At 52.5% G+C, this 13,375-nt stretch overlaps 1 protein-coding gene across 2 annotated transcripts in view; it reads right to left on the reverse strand.

The window, feature by feature from the left end:
* The window catches only part of NCMAP (non-compact myelin associated protein), a 41,510-nt gene extending 28,324 nt beyond the window's left edge, over positions 1 to 13,186 (reverse strand). The window contains exon 1 of one of the 2 annotated variants that reach the window (XM_072827781.1): positions 13,141 to 13,186. The gene's annotated coding sequence lies outside the window, so the exon portion shown is untranslated. The remainder of the gene's footprint in view (positions 1 to 13,140) is intronic. The other variant, XM_072827782.1, reaches the window with a different exon arrangement.
* Positions 13,187 to 13,375: the final 189 nt, after the last annotated feature.

Genomic DNA, 13,375 nt, shown 5'->3' on the forward strand with positions numbered 1-13,375 from the left:
ACTGAGCACACTTTCCTCACCTACTGACACATTTGATTCTTTACCCCAATAATCACTTAAAACCCCTGTGCTGTGTGCTCTCACAGCTCTGTGTCCCTCCTTCCCCACTGGCCAGTTAGCATCTTCTCTTCAATGGATGGTCATGTCCCATACTGGACTCATCCACCCAAAGTAGAAAGCATATTAGCATTTAAATTTCTTAAATATAGAAACTGAGCCCCAAGAGGGTTAAATAAGTTGGCCAACGTCACCAATTGAGATGCAATGTGAACCCAGGCAATCTAACTCATATTTTGAGGGTTCCATGTTAAGAATAAGCATTTATTTTTTTCTAAGATTTTATTTATTCATGAGAGACAGAGACAGAGACAGAGAGAGAGAGAGAGAGAGAGAGAGAGAGGCAGATGCACAGGCAGAGGGAGAAGCAGGCTCCATGCAGGGAGCCCGATGTGGGACCTGATCCCGGGTCTCCAGGATCATGCCCTGAGCCGAAGGCAGGCGTCCAACCGCTAAGCCACCCAGGCATCCCAAGAATAAGCATTTAATGAGCACTTCCTACAATTTTTCTAAGAACTTTGTTTCTATTTGTATTGCTTTTATTTTTATAACTCCCATAAGAACCCTATTGAGGTGGACATTACTATCTCTATCTTACAGATGAAGAAACTGAGGTCCAGAGAGGTTAAGTAACTTGCCTGAGATCATGCAAAAGTGGTGGAACTGGGTGGAACCCAGGCAAAACACCCCGCATTTCATGCTGTTAGCCAGCACACTTCACTGCTTTTGCTCAATGAATATTTTTATTGTTGTTATTGTATTTTACTGGGATTTTGTAAGGTGAAGAAGGGAGGAGTGATATTCTTGCTGGGCAGAATGGCAGGAGTAGAGACAAGGGGGCAGGAGTGGGATGAGCACAGTCAGGAAGGGAAGTGTACATCTTGGTGAGAGGATGGGACAGTGAGGGTCCCGGCTCAGTGGAGCTGAGTGTGTAGGGAAGGCCAGAGTGGAGATCAGATGTGAGGGATATACTGGGAATAAGCTGTGGAGAAACTTCCTCCGTAAGGAGAAGCTGGCACCCCTGCTCTCTTAAGAATCCCTGTTACAGACCCAAGTGAGAGGTCTGAAAACCAGAAGCATCAAAGCCAGACTGACCTGGCTCTGCTGGGTGTCCAGCTTTGCAAAGTTACTTAACCTCTCTGTATCTCCATTCCTTTCTGTAAAATAGAGGTAATAAATGGGACCTCCTTCATAGGGTTGATGTTTGGGTAAAGAGCCTAAATTGACTGATGAATGGATAAAGATGTGGTATAGATGTAGTATGGAATCCAACTCAGCCATCAGAAAGAATGAAATCTTGCCATTTGCAACAATGTGGATGGAGCTAGAGGGTATTACGCTCAGTGAAATATGTCAGAGAAAGACAGGTGATGGATTGTTTTTTTAAGATTTTTATTTATTTCTTCATAAGAGACACAGAGAGAGAGGCAGAGACACAGGCAGAGGGAGAAGCAGGTTCCCTGTGGGGAGCCTGATGAGGGACTCGATCCCAGGATTCTGGGATCACGACCTGAACCCAAGGCAGACGCTCAACTGCTGAGCCACCCAGGTGCCCCTCACTCTAGGTGGGATTTAAGAAAGAAAACAGATGAACATGTGGGGAAGGAAGAAAAGAAAAAAAGGAGAGAGGGAAAAACAAGCCATAAGGGACACCTGGCGATAGAGGACAGACAGAGGGGTGGTGGAATGGGTTACGTGGGGGATGGGCGTTAAGGAGGACACTGGTGATGAGCACTGAGTGTTGTATGTAAGTGATGAGCCACTGGATTCTACTCCTGAAACCAATATTGCACTGTACGTGAACTAACTAGAATTTAAATTAAAAAAAAAAAGGGAGCGATCTTGACGATAGAGCCTCTGGTGTAGCATTTGGCAGGAAGGAGGCTGAATATATTCTCTCCCCTCCCTCACCTCCAGGAAGATCTCCCCAAACCCCAGTCTCACCAGAACCAGACTAAAATCAATGCATGATCCAGAACCACCAAGATCCCCAGAGATGCCAGGTCAATAAGACGAGAGAGGAAGAAAAAGAGGGAAAAGTCAAGTTATCCAGCTTCAAAATGTGTCCAGGGCTGAGGGAAAAGTGGTTATAATGCAGCTCCTTGTCCCTCCTGCTATGGCCTCTCGGGCTTACATAACTGAACAACTGAACCTCTCTGTGAGGTACCCCTTCGGGGCCTCCGGGAGCTAGGGTTGGCCATGACATAAATAAATATTTCTGTGCTCTCTGCCCCTGGGCTCCAGTTCTGAGCAAACACCACAGCCTGCGAGGGAGGCCGGGCCGGGGGGTGAGCTCCGGGTCTGGAGTCGGGAGGCGGCTGGTCCAGGCCCGGCTCTGCCCCTGAGGACGTGGACGGGAGCTGAGGAGCCCTCGGGGGACAGTGTCATGGGAGGAGAGAGTCCAGGGTGGAACCTGCGGAGCCTGCAGAGAGACGGAATCAAGCCCCCTGGCTCCCCTGGCTCCCCTGGCCTGGCGCCCGCCGCCCTTACGCCTCCGGCCTCCTCTCCCGGCACGCCACGGCACCCACACAGGCCCTACCTGGGCCCTTTGGGAATGTTGGGCTTTCCTCCTCCCCACGGGGTCGGTCCCCTCTCTGGGAAGGGAACTGGCAGTGTGGACTGGCAGTGAGCTAGGGCGGACTGACGTAGGGGTTCTAGAGTTACCCTGGGCTTGGATTCCAGCTTAGTGGGGTCACCTCAGGCCTGTGACTTTAACCTCTTCTGAGCCTGTTGCCTCACATGCAAGCTGCGCTTTGTGTTTCCTGTCCACTCCTGGTTGCAACAGTCAAATTGTTAATAGTAGATGCCGATCACTTAGCCTCGCTGTATAAATCAGGCACGTGTGAGGGCTTTGCGTACCAAAGTCATTCAGCGGGGCCCCCGGGCGGCTCAGTCGGTTAGGCATCTGCCTTCGGCTCAGGTCATGATCTCAGAGTCCTGGGATCGAGCCCTGCATCGGGCTCCCTGCTCAACAGGAAGCCTGCTTCTCCCTCTCCCTCGGCCTGCTGCTCCCCCTGCTTGCATTCTCTCTCTGAATCAGATAAATAAAATCTTAAAAGAAAAAAAAAAAGTCATTTAGCCATGCATGCTAACCCCCAGACCTGCCCAAAGCCTCGCCACCAATCTCAAAAAGGTCAGTCTCTTCTGAGGATCTTCACAGCATCTCCTAGGGACCTCGGTTAGAGCACTCAGGACAGGAAAGTGTAATTAGTAGACAGGTCTGCCTTCCCTTCTATTCTAGGAGCTCCCCGAGGGACAAAACCTGCCTTGGAGCCATGTGGCCAGCACTCAGCACTTGGGGGGCAGGGAGCTGCCATTTAAGAAGACACCTGAGTGAATCAATGAATGCACGCACACAGAGAGAAGCTTCATGGAAGAGATGGGCTTAAGCAAATGCCAAAGAAGGGTCAGGTTCGAACGTGCGCTGAACTCTCCAGACTCTGGCTCCCTGAGTTCTAGCGATGCCCATCGGAGCTCCCCACTCAGCTCCCTGCAGACTCCAGAGGCGTCACACTGTCCTCTGGGCTCCTACAGTGCTTGGGCTTGGACCCTAATTTTCTAGTAAAAAAACAGGATCCTTGGCCTCACAAAGATTCTGGGGCCATGAAGCGCCCAAGAGGGGTTCTGGAAGCAAAAGAATGGAGTCAGGGAGACTGAAGGAGCCCCTTACAAATCTTTTTCTGTTCCTTTTCCTGCTTCTCTTCTTGCTAGGACCTGCACCCCCACCCTCCTCTACACATGCTTTGTAAGGCAGATACCATATAACCTCCTTGTAAGGGGCGAGGAGTTAATGATTTTTCTAGAAGAGGTAACACCTAAGTAAAGAGCAGCTGAGAATGACCAGACAAAGCTATCATACCGTATTCCAGATCACTGGTGCTCGAAGACATCTGGATGCCAAGACCCCCTGGCTCCAAGGAATCAACACGTGGGCCCGGTTCTCTGTTCTAACAGGTTCCTGGTTGCCTGAGAGGACACAAGCACCCAACTGCTGTCCTCAATAAAACCCCCAGGCCCCGAACAAAGATGAGACTCTGTCCTTTCTTTCCTGAGTAGACTGTATCTGCTCTCTCTATATCTTCCTTAAACTCTGTTTTCACCTCTTGTGGGTTTGAGTTTAATTTCTATCCTTTCTGAAGCCAAAAACCTTCCCTCTTGGCTGGTCCTATGGGATCTCTTCTGGGTCCTCGGACCTGGCCTGCCAACAGTCAGAATGAAGGCACAGATACTGGAATTTCTAGGATAGTCCAATGGCTGATGAATCATAGACTGACTTGCATAGCACCTGGCCTGGCCACGCACCCAGCATCCAACAACGGTCTGACAACTGCCCAGTGCATTGGGGGCAGCGTGGTTTTTACTCCATCGTGGGGTTGGGATATGCTACCGTGAAGGAACAGATGGCACAGCCTCTTCCCTGGGGACTCGCTTCTTGCAAAAGGAATTCAAAGTCTAGAGCTGCCAGGCCTTTAGCTTTCTGCACAGCATCTCTCTGCCACTCCAATACGATCAGTCACTTCTGACTTGGTCTTGGCAGTCAGCATCCTCCAGGGACTCTTCTCAACCTTATCCACCAACACTTGTCTCCTCCCTTCCTCCCACCCCAGGCAGGTAGAATGAGATGCTTCCTTTCTCCAGACCCACTAGTGCTTGCGCTCCTGGGAATCTGGCTGCACAGAATCTTCCATCCCACATGATCCTCAGCAGCATGTCCCAGGCCCTATGCCCACCAAGAGGCAGAGTCCACCTTGCCACTCGCTGGAATCCAGGTGGGCCCCATGACCACTAGGACCCCTAGAATATGGTGGAAGTGCCACTGGCAGTTCTAGCTACAGCCCTGGCATGGCAGCTTCTGCTTCCCACGTGCTTCCTCCTGGAAACCGCCCTCTCGGAACCCAGCTGCTGGGCCCTGAGAAGCCCAAGGCCCACAGGGAGGCCCCAGGGGGATGCTCTCGTTGACAGCCCCAGCTGGGATCCCATCCGACAGCCAGTGCTGATGGGCCCCAGGGGGGCCCCAGGTGAGAGACCCCATGTGAGAACCTCCCAGCTGACCCTGGCCAACCTGTAAAGCCATGAGACAAAAAAAAAAAAAAAAAAGTGGTTTTTGAGGCACCCAAGTTTTGGAGTGGTTGGCTCCCCGGCATCACATAACCAGCACAAGACTCCAGGGCTCTGTTCCCACCTTTACCAAGCAAAACCTGCCTCCATCATGAGACCCTCCCCAGGTCACCTTTGCCACCTCCGACCACTTTTAATAATTGTTTACACCAATCATGATGACTTTGTATTGAGATGCCTGAACCTGCTTTTCCTTTAAAATATTTATCAGTCTAGGGGAGCCTGAGTGGCTCAGTCAGTTAGGTTTCAACTCTTGGTTTCAGCTCAGGTCGTGATCTTGGGGCCCCTATGTTCAGCTCCACACGTAGTGCAGAGTCTACTCAAGACTCTCTCTCTCTCTCCCTCTCCCCCCAGCTCACTTTCTGTCTCAAATAAATAACTAAATCTTTAAAAAATATATATATATTGGGGCACCTGGGTGGCTCAGTTGGTTGAGCATCTGCCTTCAGCTCAGGTCATGATCTCAGGGTCCTGGGTTGTAGCCCTAGGTCAGGCTCCCTGCTCATCGAGGAGTCCGCTTCTCCCTCTCCCTCTGCCCCTCCTCTCCGCTCATGCTCACTCCTTCTCTCTCAAATGAATGAATAGAATCTTTTAAAGACACATTTATCAGTTTATTTGAAACACAATTTTTCTACCACCTCTGAAAATAGAAAAAAACAATGTCAATTGCCATCAAGGAATTTGATGAAGCAGATCAATGTCATTAAATTCTAGCCAGACAGTTACCTCCCAGCGTCTGAGCCCAAGGCTCGCACTCTGTTGGTTTAAGAGATGAGCAAGCGTGCCGCTACCACTGGAGCCAGGCTCTGAGTTCCAGGATCTGCGCGATTACAGCAGATCAGCTTCCAGATCCCGGATCTGCACAGTTCTGGCCACTGTGTCCTTAATTTCAACAGTTTAGGGCAGCTTTGCAATCCTCCCACTTTCCCGATTACAGCAGGTGCCTTACACAGCTCCCCAGTCTGGCCAGTTCTGCAGTGTTGTGGATTTCTCCAGCCTTTTCAATACCCTTGAAGAATCAGGTGTATAAACCCCTTCCTACGTAAAATGCCAAGTACCACTTCCTCGGCTTACCCTGAGCCTTGTGGGAAATGCCCGACTTCCCTACATTCTTGCAGCGTCTCCTGGATTTCTTTCTTTTATGATTGAAGTATTTCCTTGAAGAGGATTTTCAGTGTGGATCTGTGTCTTCCACCTTCTGCAGCTTTATTTGCCCAAGAATATTTTTATTATGACCTCATGTTTGAATGACACTTTGGCTGGCTTGAAGATGCTGGATTGAAAGGGTTTTCTTTCAATTCATAATAGCACGGTGACTTCTTTTTTCAAGAGCCCTTGAAGGGTAGACTGGTAATCCGCTTCTTGGTCCTTTGTAAGGGATGTTACTACGCTACTTCTCTCTCTCCCTGCTCTTCCTCTGTTTTTGGTTGTCTCAATTTCACCCCATATCAGTGTAGATTTTTCCTTATTCCTACTGTTGGCTATTCTAGGAGCCCTTTCGATCTGAGACCATCCACATTTCATTCTGGAACATTTAATCTCCATCGTTTCATTCTTTATTTCCTTTATTTATGTCATTTTCGTTTCCTTCTGGGATTCCTACTTTCCATCTCCCTCAGCTTTTCTTTTTTCTTTGTTACCTCTATCTTTTCCTGCTTTTCGGGGACAGTTCTCAATCCGATTTCACTCATGACTAGTGAATTCTTCAGCTGTACCCAGATATTTATACGATCTATTGTGTCCTTTATTTTAAATGTTCTAACTTTCATAGCTCACGTTTGACTTGGTTCTCGCCGATGACTTCTTGTTCTTGTTTCACACATGTCTGCTCTTATCACCTTAAGATAATTATCACATTTTCCTTTCAAACTGTGGTCCCCCTGCTTCAATAATTCTGCTTCAGATGTAATATGTCACTTGGTTTATTGCCTTTCTTTTATAGTTGCCTTTCTTTATATAGTAGTATTTCTTAGGTGTCTAATTACTTTGTCGGTGAGTTCAAGTTCCCCTGGAGGTACCAGCTATCTCTCTGGTAATATACCCTGGGGAAGGGCCAAAGTCATAACAGGAGAGGAGAATAGATGAGCTCCAGGGTGGAGAGCCACACAGACACCCTTGACCACCCCCTCTGGCTGCCACTCTGCCTCTGTGACTGTCGGACTGCACCTTTGAGTTCCTAAGGGAGCGACAGCCTGGGCAGGAGGATTTCAGTGGGAATCCCAGTGGGGTTCCACAGGCTGGGGTGGGGGTACTAGGAGGGGTGTGGACGGGACAGTGAATGCCTGGGCCTTTGCCTATTCTATTCAATGCCTCACCCCAGGTTTGAGTTGTCCCTGACCACCCCCGGGGGGGCAGCAGCCCAGGTTTTGCCATAGGGGCAGGACTGGAAGCCAGTAAGCTTCCCTCAAGAGCAGGACAGAGAGAGGTTAAGAGGTCAGGCTCTGGGATCTGTCAAACATTCATTCATTCCACATTGAAGGCTCATATGTACCAAGGTATTGTGCCAGGTGATGGGGAGACACTGGAAAACAGTCCCTGCCTTCATGAGGTTATGCTCTGACAACCAACTGGCAGACCCCAGTCCCAATCCTGGCACTGAAAGTCACATAGTCTTCCTAAGCCTCAGTTTCTTCATCTGCAAAATGGAGATGATCATAGACAGTATCTATTCATAGGGTACTGAGGCTTTTAGGAGACAATGCATGCTGGGGGATTAGCACAGTGCCCTGCACGCAGGGCATGCAAATGTGTTAATTATTGTTATTATTATGACCAATGATACTGATACTGGGGATTAGGAGCTATTTCTAAAAGATAAATGGATCCTCTTTGTCCTCTGGGCAAACCAGTTCTCCTTAGGGTCTGTGAGTATAGAGAAGGCCCAGGTGGGGCACCTAGAGTTTTGGAGAAAGAGGACTCAGTGGGCTTGACCCTTAAAAAGTTTAGGTCAAAAAACACCAAGGCAGGGAGTTGGAGGATAAACAAATCAAGTTCCCTTTTCCAGAGAGAACTATTAATGCTGCTCCAAGTGGTAAGATTTCAGATAACCAGTCCCCCCCCCCCCCCCCATTCTTTGCTTGCTCTTTTTTTAATTGCTAAAGAGCAGTACAGTGAGGAGGTTAGAGTCCCACAGAGACAAGCTTCCACTGGAATCCCAGCCTAACTGTAAGCTCCAGGGCCCACGCTGCCATGGGGCGCAGAAGACAAAGTGCCCAGAGCCCCAGAAAAATGTTTTCATTTCTTTCAAGATCAGAAGAAAAGAGGAACTTTTAGGTTGGAAAAACAATGTTTTCTTTAAAAAGGACCTATTTATTTTTTTGAGGGAGAGAGAGCGTAAGCACAAGCAGGGGAGGGACAGATGGAAAGGGAGGGAGAGAATCTCGAGCAGACACCTGCTGAGCGTGGGGCCCCATGAAGGGCTCCATCTCCCGACCCTGAGATCAGGACCTGAGCCGAAACCAAGAGCGGATGCTCAACCGACTGAGCCACCCAGGCGCCCCAGAGAAAATGCTTTAATATACCAATGCAGTCATAGATACATCTTGTAACATTTTTTATGGAGGAAGGGGCCTCTGAAGGCAAAATTGCCCGGGGCCCAGGGAAGTCAGAATGCATCCCTGGTTACCTCTGTGGCACCCAGCAAGCTGCTTCTGTCTCTGCACCTCACACAAGGGCATCCTACCCCTCGCTTCCTGGGATGCTGTGGGTGTTCCAGGCCCTGCGGACACCAGCAGGCACCCAGCCAACAGGAGTGAACCTTTGTTTCCCTCCCTGACCTGCAGGCTGTAGCCTAAGGAAATCTGTTGGAGGATAATAGGATGAGGTAGGGCGGCGGGAAGCAAGGTGCACGACAGGCTGAAGAGATAACTCCAGGTGCAGCAACAGATGGCAGCTTCAGGGCCAGGCCGCTGTGCTGTGCTGGGAGGTCTGCAAGCAGCCAGGCACACGGAGGGCTGTGTGTGAACCCTGCAGGGCGGGCCGGGAGCTGCAGGCCGGGAGCAGGTGTGCGCCCCGGAGAAGCAGAAGGGGTGAACGAGTGAAGGAAGGAATGCGGTGTGAATTGTGGAAGAATTTAAAAATTCTGAGGCTGGGCAGCCGGGGTGGCTCAGCATTCAGCCCAGGGCGTGATCCTGGGGCCCCGGGATCAAGTCCCACATCAAGCTCCCTGCATGGAGCCTGCTTCTCCCTCTGCTTGTGTCTCTGCCTCTCTCTCTCTCTCTCTATTTCAGGAATAAATAAAATCTTAAAAAAAAAAATTCTGAGGCTGTGTTTGCATGAAGGGTGGGCTCAACAGTTCCCAAGATGCAAGCTTCTCTAGAGGGGAAGGGAGACTAATAGCTATTAAGTGATTGCCGTGGCTAGAATCCTATCACATCAGAACACTGAGGCCCAGGGAGGTGTCACACCTTGAACAAGATCCCAACGCACAGGGCCAAGTCCTTGCTCCTTGCCTAGGCTTGCTGCTGACCGCTGCCCGGGGCCGCCCTGGGGCCGGGTGTGCTGGCCTCGGGGTCTCACCCCACCTGCTCCACCTCCTCGAGGCCCCAGCAGCTACGGGGGACCTGGCAACCCCCCACCCCGGGCCCCAACGGCTCAGGAGTGGCCAGCCCCGGCAGGAGGCCCCTCAGACAGGCCTCCAAGCTGGCTGAAGAACAGGCCTCTCTGTCTTAGAGATTGGCACACCCTCCTTTCCTTCCTTAGGCCAAACTGCAGTCACCACCCTGCCCGGGGGAGGCTCAAACCACAGCAGAAGTTCCAGCCCTGCAGCCACAGCCCTGGGCTTTACCTACACCCGGCCCCGCTCAGGAATCCACAGCCACTGGCTCTCGCCTTGGCTCGGCCCCTCCTTTCTTCCTGCCTAGGATCCCTCCTTCCCATAAGGAACCTGCCCGAGGGAAAACAGAGGGATGCGTCCTGCCAGACCCCAAAAGAGCTGGACCAGCCTGCAGAGCGCGCATCTTGGCCCGGCACTTCTGACAGCGAGGGTTCAGCCTTAGGTTAGAGAGGTCCCTGGGCTGATGATTTTTCTTTACCTCTTAAAAAAAAAAATTCAGTGACAGACCCCCCCCCCCCCTGCCTCCCGGGAGCTCAGCGGTTTAGCACCTGCCTTCGGCCCAGGGCGTGATCCTGGAGACCCAGGATCGAGTCCCACATCGGGCTCCCTGCATGGAGCCTGCTGCTCCCTCTGCCTGTGTCTCTCATAAATAAATAAATAAAATCTTAAAAAAAAAAGTGAACAGAGATAACAGTCCTTTCTCATCATCCTGTGTGAGGGTTTCTTTTTTAATTAAAAGCTTTCATTGGACAACTTAACATCCACTTTGACTTTCTTTTTCTAACTTTTCATCCCCTTTTATTGGAAGATCGGGAAATTAGGGCAAATGTGGCAGCATCTTCAGTTCCCAGAGAGTTTAGCGGAGCCTGCTGTAGAGCCGGAGCCCTTGGGATCAGGAAACTCAGGGCCCCCACCTAACGCTCCCTGGCTGAGCACATCTCCCCTCTGCTTTCGCACCTCCAAACAAAGGGTACCCTTGGCACCTCTAAACGAGGGGTCCCTGTCGCCCTTAAACACCAGTATCCTGCAGCCCAGAAGCAGTAGCATGGGGATCAGTGTGGATGTTGCTTTGCTCTTTGGAGCCCCATGGGTCTCTGAGGCACCCATTAATCAAGGGCAAGTGGCAAATTAAACGATTATGAACGGGGATCCCTGGGTGGCGCAGCGGTTTGGCGCCTGCCTTTGGCCCAGGGCGCGATCCTGGAGACCCGGGATCGAATCCCACATCGGGCTCTCGGTGCATGGAGCCTGCTTCTCCCTCTGCCTCTCCCTCTTTCTCTCTCTGTGACTATCATAAATAAAATTAAAAAAAAAAAATAAAAAAAATAAACGATTATGAACGATTGTGGAAAGTGCTGCGAGGAGAAACTCTGAACCTGGCTCTTTTGGGGGTACAGTGCGTCCTGTCTCCTGGGGGCGTGTTCCCCCAACCCCTCGCCTCCACCTCAGACCCCTGCTTCTCACATCATCCTGGTCACACCAGGGCGGGAGCGACCCAACACTGCCTTTCCAGGGCTGCAGAACAGAGGCCCCTCACTCTGCTTAGACGTTGGCTCAACCCCCCAAGACATGGCTCCCCCCTGGCCTGAGGCTGGAGGGGCCACACTCCGTGGTGGGATAGGAGCGCAGGAGCTAGCCACAGGGATGGGCTGTTGATAGGACACTCCAATAGCAGAGCCCCCGAATGGGGTGGCACGCTCCTCCGACCTCGTTCACTGGGTCATCACACACACCCAGTGGTTGGCTCGTTGGCACCATGTTGCCCCCTTGGGCCATGTCACTGTGAGCCCACACGGAGAGCAGCAGGGACACGGTGAGGGATGCCCCACCCCCATGAAGGGGTTCTGGGGCTCCTTTCCCTTTTCTCTTCTGCTCCCATCAGGTACCCATGATCCTTTGGGGTCTCTGGTCACCCCTTCTTCCCCTTACACATGTAACTTTGAGATGGCCACTTAGAGGACATGAGAAAGGTATCTGACCCACCTAGGCTTCCAGCTCGTTCACCTACTCCGGTGTGGCTGCTGGGATTCAAGATTCCAGGATTTTGAGGGCCCTTCCCTACCTCTGTAGCTCTGGATATGCTTATCATGTTACCCTTCCTCCCCATACGAGGGCGGTACCCCTGATCTGATACTTGGGGCTCATGTTTACACTGTTTCATCCACCTAGACCACAGTCTTCCACATGCATACCCATCTGTGAGGATCTGGCCATCTCTAAACTGGCTACTTGTTGACTACATGCTCATTTATCATTTATTCATATTCATCCAACAGGTATGTAGTGAGACCTACTATACGCCAGGCCCCACACCAGTGCTGGGGAGATGATGGCGAACGTTGTCCCTGCCCATAAGGAGCTCCATCCAGTCCAGTGGAAATCAGTAGCTTATGTTTGTTGAGTGCCCACTATACAGAGACTCTGTACTAAGTACTTTGTATGGATTATCTGACTTAATCTTTCAGAGAAACTACTTCATTTAGAGAGTACATCAAACTGAACCATAGAGGAACAAAAGTTTTTGCCCGAGGCTAAGTTAGCCACGGGCTAAGGGGCAAGGCAAGGATTCCAACGCCCAGGTTGACTAATGCCAGAGCACTGGCCCTTAAGCACTGTGCTTTCTTTCCCAGCTCCACTCAATCCCATCTCCTCCAAGAAGCCTTTCAGATCCTCCTCCCAGACTAGAGGACTTCCTTGGTCCCTCTAAAGGAGCCCTGTGAGTATGTGACACATCCGTCTCCTGTCCCACCAGGGTACCCAGACCGCAGAATAGTAGCTGTCCCTGCGCCTTTCCTCTGGAGCAGCTTGGTCGGGGAGCCACCTGCAGCTGCTCCAACGCGTCCACTCAATTTGCTGATCAAACCTGAACCCTGGGTTCCTCCCCCTGGTGTGGGTTTCCAACTCCTAGAATCACAGCTCTTCCTCCCCGAGAGGCCCCGCCTGGGCCCACGCATCAACACACCCATTTCACAGATGAAGCAAACAGAGGTCCTTCCCACCTCCTGGCTGGCCAGGTCAGCTCCCCCTCCTTTCTTCCGGAGGAGTCTCAGGCTCTCCGACCCGGGCGCGACAAGGGGATGACCTGCCTCCTGGATGCCCGGAATATCACTATCACCCAATGCAGGTGGGTGCTAAGGGCGCTTCTCCGCGCTCCGCTGAGCTCGTCTGGCGCCCAGGGCAGCCTTACGCGGCCCCCTCCGCGGCCCCCTCGGCAGCACCCACGGGAGACGCGCAACTTCATCCACCGGCTCTGATCGCCGCCGTCACGCGCACACCCCGGGCCCTTCCTGCAACCCGCGCCCCCGCCGCCAGCCCCGGGCTCTCGTCCGCCGAGCGCGGCCGGCAGGTGGACCGCGAGCCCCCGCGCCCGAGCCGGGCCGCCCGCGCCACAAGCCCCGGGAGCCCCTTACCTGCCGCGCCAGCCGCCCGCCCCGCGCCGCCGCCCGCTCGCCCTCCCTCCGCCCTCCCGCCGGCGCCACGGCGGCCGCCCCGCCCCGCCCCGCCCGCGGGGGACCCCGCCCCCGGCCCCCCCGCCCGCCCCGCGCAGGTGATCCCGGGGACACGCGGCGCTCGCCCCTCCGGGCCGGCGGGGGCGCTCCGGGGGCGCCGGGGGCGGGGCGCTGGGGTGCGGCGCCTCCCCGTGGT

The sequence above is a fragment of the Canis lupus genome, chromosome 5, assembly GCF_048164855.1.
Source record: "Canis lupus baileyi chromosome 5, mCanLup2.hap1, whole genome shotgun sequence".
NCBI lineage: Eukaryota > Metazoa > Chordata > Mammalia > Carnivora > Canidae > Canis > Canis lupus.